The following is a 7,936-nucleotide window of genomic DNA, read 5'->3' as shown; positions in this document are numbered from 1 at the left end:
CCCTCCTCTCTCTCTCTCTCTCTCTGCCTGCCTCTCTGCCTACTTGTGATCTCTCTCTCTGTTGAATAAATAAATAAAATTTTAAAAAAAATAAAATAAATAAAAGCAGGTCGATCATAAGATTTCCATGAGAAAAGTGCCCTCTCTCTACCAGAAAGACACATTGTATCACCCGGTCAACACTGAGATAGACCTGTACCCACCGACCTACTAAATCACCCTTGATCTATCTGTTTCCCTCATGCATTTCCTGTTTGCTGTCCCGCAATTTACTGCCCCCGAGCTCAAGCCCCTTTGTCCCGTCACATCCCCACAGTTTATTGTTCCTTGTGTAAAAAGGTACAGAAGCTTTTAAGCCCGCAGCTTCTTTAGGTCTTCATTTGTCTTCTGAGGACTCTCAAATACACATCAAAAATAGTAAATAAGTGTGTATGCTTGGTTTTGCTCTTAATGTGTGATATGTCCCGTTGAAATCTGAGGTCCTGCCGCAGAACTCAAGAGGACAGAAGGAAGTTGTAGTCCCTTCCACCGGGAACACTTCCAGAACATTCACTTGGGAAACTGTTGCTTAAAGCAGCAAATGAGAGAGGCGCCGGATTTTTACTGGCTATTCAACAATCATAACACTTCAGGAGAAAACAACTTAGCATGATGTACTTTCCAAAATATTGACATGATGCATGTGAAAGGGGTTCAGAAATCCATCTTGCATGGATTTGATTTCTTAATTAAGAGCAGGTTTTCAATAGATTTCAGTCAAAGAAGGCTGATACGATGAAACATGGATGGGTTTTGAAATAAGATAGATCTGGAATTGAATCTTGTTTCTGCCATGGATTGCTGTTTGCCCTTGGGCAAGTATTTGACTGCCCTGATCTTATTTCCTCCTCATTTATAAAATTAGGGTAATGGTCCTACCAAGTGGAACTGTTCTGCACATTAAAGGAAGTAGTGTAGATAAAATTTTAGGGCACTGCAGATACTCAGTAAGAATTAGTTCTTCTTTTTCCCCTCAAATTAGTTGCCATGAGTAGTAACTTAATCTGGAAGCAGTGCTCAGAATATGGCCTAGATTTTATTCAATGAATTAAAAATCCCCATAGGAACACACATATTTCAAAAACAATTTATGCATAGAATCTTGCCATCCCAATGCAAATGAACTTCCCTTCAAACTAATGTGAATAACATTAAATTGGCAGATCATCTGGTCTTTGTTATAAAGAAACTTTTCTTTGTTTACTGAATTTCAGTGTTTGAAGCAGGCTAGATAAGACGCAAAGACCATGAGTTAGGAGCTCACTTTGTTGAGATTCTTTTGCTCTTATGTCTTAACGTCTATTGGGATTAAGTTGTTTTAGGAATATTACCTGTGTTCCCCGCAGAGAAACACAACCTTTTACAGATGCCATCAGAATTTGCTTCTTTCACCTAGAAACAGAAAGTAGGGAAACTCTCAAAATTATTAAAGCAACCCGATTTCTCCTCCCCTAACATGGGAACCCTCTGGTGTTTGGTGTGAACAGAGCAAGTTTGTGGGTAAACACAGATCTGAAAATGTAACACTATGGAGTTTCTTCTCAGCCACTTCACATTTCTGTGAATCCAGATGTGAGAATACAAAAATAGATGATCAGAGGCTCTTTTATCTTCTACCCAGAAAGATATTTACTAGTATACCCTAGGTTCCTGAGGTTCCTGGGGGAAGGGGAAAAAGGAGGAAAGAAAGTGATAATCCCTATGTTTACAAACACAACACTGAAAAAGGAGGTCTATTTTTAAATATTGATTTTAAAATAATTTTAATTATGTACGTAATATGACTCCATAATGGAAAATTTAGAAGAAAGAAAACAGTGAACATTAATCCCACTACTTAAAACAACTAGGTAATATTAATGAGCTAATGCTTTATACAGTTCACGTTGGCTGTAATCATATTGTAAATATCCTACTTCTTTTTTTAATTTATATTTTTAAAATATTTTATTTATTTATTTGTCAGAGACAGAGATCACAAGTAGGCAAAGAGACAGGCAGAGAGAGGGGGGGAAGGAGGCTCCCTGCTGAGCGGAAAGCCCAATGTGGGCTTGATCCCAGGACCCTGAGATCACGACCTGAGCAGAAGGCAGAGGCTTAAACCCAGTGAGCCACCCAGGCGCCCCTGTAAATATCCTACTTCTTAACTTTGAACACTTTTCATCTTGAATATAGGTTTTATAACTATTGATTTTAATACCAGTATGATATTCCATTTGATGTATGTAACATACTTACTTAACTACTTTCCTACTTTTAGATATTTAGGTTGTTTCCAAAGAAGCTGTTGATGGCTTATCAGCAAGAATTCGAAATACACAAGAGTATTTAAAAAAGTAGAAGTATTTAAAAGCAAAAAAATAAAAGCAACAACAGAAAACAGAGGCTCTTTAATTGACAGAAGTGGAAGGGTCATCTAGGGCAGCTACTTACCGAGATGGCCCTCTGGTCTAGGGCCATCCCACCTCTGAGTAAACACTGGCAGTGGGTGACAAGCATCAAGCCCAAGATGCAGAGGTTCTGGGGGGCTTCCTGGAGTGACTGTCTTCTGAATGGCATCCGAAGTACCCTTCCACGCGTGTTCTTTTAAGGAACTGTTGAAATCTGCCTGCTGTTTTAGGAGGATCAAGTATTTTGATTGTTGAGATTCTTTTTTTTCCTAATATATATATTTTTTTAATCCTAGGGAGAATTGTTTTCTCTTATCAGCAGTTTCCATAGTGTACAGAGCAGAAGTTTCCAACTGGCAGCCCAGGGGCTAATTATGGTGCAGAAATGTTTGGTTTAGGCCCACGCAGGGGAGTTAAAATTATCTGTTAAATCAGTTGCCAACCTTGAAATTAAGAGATTTAATATACAGATCTGCATATTTTGTATCTTTGAACAGTTGGAGGATCTGGTAACACAGAACCTATATTTTTACTTTCCAAAACCAACTTGGACCTGACTAGTGTCCTGCCTAAAAGAAGGGACATAAATTCTTCATTTTTTCTCTTTATCTCTGGCCTGCATCATTTATTTAACTTATTTGCCTGGCCTCTGTGACATCTGAATTTGCAATTCTCTTGCGCTGGATATCTTTGTCTCCGTGCCTTTGTATCTGCACAAAGACAGAAATACAAATGAGGAACAAGCTTCCGGGGGCCAGATTGATTTTCATTTAGGATGGAAAGCTATTAAACATTCATAACCAGACTCTTAGTAAATGCAACAGTCATGTGTGATCTTTACAAGCACAAAGCATAAAAGAAATATGCTGAGGGCGATAGAAGATGGTACGGAGCCCCAACTAAGACACTGACTCAGCCCTAAGCTAGGGTAAGTCTGTCATTCTGTAGAGAGAAGAGATTGATGGTCAAGGTGGGTATGTGTTTATTTGTGTGCACATCCAGATTCGCAGAAAGAGATTTGCTAAAGAATGCTTATCCTATGAGGGACTTAACATTTTTTGTTTGCTTATTTGTTTGGTTGTTTATTGCATTTGGATTGATCTCCACTCGGGCATTCATCTGTAGGAAAAGAAAAGGCAAAAAAATCAATGAGCATCAAGTCACATATGGTGACAGAATTGTCACCTTAATGGAAATATGGAAATATGGAAACTGACACGATATTTTACTGGACTTTACTAAACTAACCCTAACACCAGTATAATCAGACACTGGCTTCAACAGATTTTTATGAATTATTTCCTACACATGTGCACAAAGAATCTAGAATCATGTAGTAAAGTCCAGGGTACCCATCCACCTGTTTAGGAAATAATCCATTAAAAACAAAACAAAACAAAAACAAAAAAGAACAGTTGAAGGCCTATGTGCAGTTCTCTTCCATTAATTTTTCTTCCCTACCCCAGCCCCAAAGTAATCACTATCCTCTATTTAGTGTTTATTACTTTTAAGGATGACTTTATCTTAGATCCATAATCAAATACCTTCTTCTCATACTTTATTTTTTTTAAACCATGGTTTTAGGTTTTTTATTATTATTATTTTTTATTTGACAGAGATCACAAGTAGGCAGAGAGGCAGGCAGAGAGAGAGGAGGAAGCAGGTTCCCACTGAGCAGAGAGCCTGATGAGGGGCTCAATCCCAGGACCCTGGGAACATGACTTGAGCTGAAGGTGGAGGATTTAAATCACTGAGGCCACCCAGGTGCCCCTCTTCTCATACTTTAAAATTCACATAAATGGCATCATACTTACACATTGTTCTGTACTTCGTTTTTTTAAACTCAGCTTTTGAGATTCAACCATATTTATACATGGAGTTCTAGGTCATTCATTTTGGTTGTTGAGTTACTATTATAAGACTATACTGTATCTAATATATAATAAATACTTAAGTATTTTCTACTTTTTTACTAAGTACAAATATTTCTACATTGAATATTTGCGTCCTTATTTTTTCTGCACTCCATGAATCTAGGAGGACAGTTACTGCCGGGCCATAGAATATGTATCTATTCTGCAACACTAGATTTTGCCAAATTCTTTTCAATGAAGTTGATCAATTAACACTCCTCCTACTATTATAAGAGAGTTGTTTTGGCTATAACCTTGGCAGTACTTAAAAAATATTACTTAGCAAAGATGATGTTTTTAAAAGTGATATTTTAGTATTGATTTAATTTGCGTTAAATTAGTGAAATTTAGCATCATTTTGCATATTTTGGGTTTTATGTTTGAGCTATGCCTCAAACCTTCTGTCCAATTATTTTCCTGCTGGATTGTTAGTTTGTAAAAGAGATTAGCTGACTTTTCATAGTGATATATTTATACCAACGAACTGGCTATGTGCACTGAGATAGTCTCAACTTCCTAGGTCATACCTTTTGAGAATTAGTTCAAAAAGCAAAATTTAGAAATATATTGTTGGGGGTGCCCGGGTGGCTCCATCAATTAAAGTATCTGACTTCAGCTCAGGTCATGATCTTAGGGTCCTGGGATTGAGCCCTGCTTTGGTGAGGAGTCTGTTCCTCTACCCCCCCCAACTCATGTGCTCCCTCACTCTCCTTCTCTCTCAAATAAATAATCTTAAAAAAAAAAAAAAAAAAGAAATACATCTTTGATGCCATGAACACCTACAAAAGCTGCCAATTATATTTCTTTAAAATCATCACTGAATTCTCTTCATATATGGTAATACCACCCTGAGTTTTAAACTGGTTTCAGTGATGTTAAAAGATGTTTTAGCCAGTTTGCCATTGGGAATTTCTGAAGGAAAATTACAGTTTAGACTGATTTATGTAACTATGTTAAATGTAACAAAAAGTTACTTGGATTTGCCTTGGTGGTTTATAAATTTTTGCACATTATGCTTATACAAATTAATACCTTATTGGATTATAGATCTAGAGCTAGCTAGCTCTATCTAATAGATAGATAGATAGATATCTAAATAGAGCTAGATCTCTTTAAGTATTTGACATCTGCTTTGTGCATCAACTGTTACTTTTAAAGAGCATTTCCTATATCCTAAATTGTTTATTTTGTCATAGATGAAATTTCTTTCTTGTTTTTTCTTTTTTTTCCCCCTTGTTTTTAAATTGTGGAAGGCAGTGCTTGCCATGACTGATAAAGTCATGTTTCTCAATTGTATTCTGCATTTCAGCAAAGCCTTGAGTTTCAAGAAATCACAAATCACCCTCAATTCTTCCCTTGATATAATTTGAATAGCAAAGATGCAGTTCCCATTCATTGCTGCTGTGTGTGTAGAGTGATATCTCAGAGGAGTTTGGATAAGTACACAGGTATGGCATGTAAGGTGTTTTATTTGTTTATAGATACACTTTGAGGCAGAGTATATCAATCAAGGTCTTCTTGATAGTAGGAATTCAGTAAATGTCAAGTGCTAACATTTCCTTGATTTTTATAAATAACAAGGACAACTGGAAGTCAAATCCAGAGTAAACATGATCAAACACAGACAGAGGGCAAATTGAAAAGATTTTGAAGCAGATGTGAAGGTGTGAGTCTATTTTCGAGACAAATCCAAAATGTAAAATGCACAGAAATCAGTAGTTAGAAGAGAGGGAGCTGTCCAAAGCCACGTTCTGGAGCAAGACAAAAGATGAATAATTCAACTCACACGATCGAAGTGTGTCCTCGAGATGCTTGAGGGTCAATGATTAAGAATCATAATCGTATTGCTGCAGTATAAACAAAGTCCTCCTGATCTAGTAGAACCTTGTTTAAAATCACTGTAGCAGACAATGAAGATGAAGTGTGAATGACAGTAAGCTGAAAATCAGTCAGTCTGAGAGCTTTGGAAAACAAAGAAAGAATTCCACAGTGAATTTCCAAAATGAGCCAAGCTTTCTGGTCAAAGAAAGAAACACACCTAGGTTATGACTTTACATATGACTTTACATAAGTTATGTCAGCAGAATAATTTTTGGTTAGGGATTTGCCACAATACATTGAAGCAGCTGAACAAAGGAGAAATGTGCAGAGGGTAATGAAGGATGGATGTGGGAATATATCTGTTAGCATTAGCAGGAGTACTTAACCATGGAAACAGAATTTAGAGCAAGTCATTGAGATATCATTCCTGAATCTGGACAGAAGTATATATTGTTAAAACTCAGTGCAGGGTCAGGAGAGCTGACCCAGGAGACCTCAGGAGCCCCTACCGTCTGCAACTAATTTGTGAAACATTAAGGAGCTCTTTACATAATCTCATTTTATAAATTAAAAGCCTTTGCATTTTGCATTTTATAGTCTTGGCAAAGCTGTGCTTACAGGTTCCTATACATTGTCTAATTCTCTTTGTTGGATTTTAAAGAAAGCAGTAGGAACAATGTCTATATGACCTCATAATCACCCTTGAGCTTGGACATACATTTCTTTACATGGGTCTGTGAAATAAATGTTAAGTGTCTTCTATATTTTCTCTCTCTGGCAGCTGGTAGTACCTAGTAGAGTAGGGATGACCCATATTTAACAGAGATCCTTGGGGAGAGTGAGGAACGATGGTGTCTGAAGAAACACCCTTCACTTTAACGTTTAAGTAAATTTTGCTCGCACAAGAAAATGAACCAAAGTTCGTTTTGACATCACAGCATGTTTAAGTACTTATAATAAGGAAAATGTGTGCTTTAGTGAGAAGCATGTGCGTTTCTCATGTTTTCTTGTCAGCTCAAGCATCTGTGAGAACCCCAGAGGGTTGCTGCACCAGTGTGAGAAGCCTAGGAGTAAAAGGCCTGACTCTGCTGCATCAGACCATTCCCTTCCTAAATCCTGAATGAGGACTTGCTCTGTGCCTGCCCCTGGGTGAGGGCAGAGATGCAGGGGTTCACAAGACACAAAATTAGAGCTGAGTAGTTAATAGTTAGTACCTCAAACATCTTTTCCCTGAGTAGTAACACCAATGCAAACAGATCAAGGAAGTCCTGACTCCCAGAAGGGATTATACTGGTTTGGGTGGTGGAGGAAATCTGCAAGTAGATAGACACTTAATGACACATGAACTGAAAAGCTTCATGTGAATCTCAATTAACAAGTAGGGTTGACCCTGCAGTGCAATTCTTTTTAGGGCTTTCAGTTTCTCCAAGCACTGGCCTCTCTTGGTGGACAACGGTATGGACTAAATTGAGTTCCCTCCAGATTTATATTGAAGTCCCAACCCTTAATGTGATTGTATTGGGAGAAGATAGGGCCTTAAGGGAGGTAATTAAGGTTAAATGAAGTCATAAATGTGAGACACTAATCCCATAGGATTGGTGTCCTTATCAGAAGAAGAAGAAACACTAGAGATCTTTTTCTTTTCACATAAGCATAGAGGAAAGGCCTAATGAGGAATCTGTGGGAAGGCAGCCAAGGATGCAAGGGTAGAGAAGGAAAAGCTACAAGGATTGAGTTCTGATGTTCCAGTAATAAGAGACTGGGGAGATGAGC

Source organism: Lutra lutra, chromosome 3 (assembly GCF_902655055.1).
Source record: "Lutra lutra chromosome 3, mLutLut1.2, whole genome shotgun sequence".
Taxonomy (NCBI): Eukaryota; Metazoa; Chordata; class Mammalia; order Carnivora; family Mustelidae; genus Lutra; species Lutra lutra.
Note: the sequence above shows the minus strand (reverse complement) of the source record.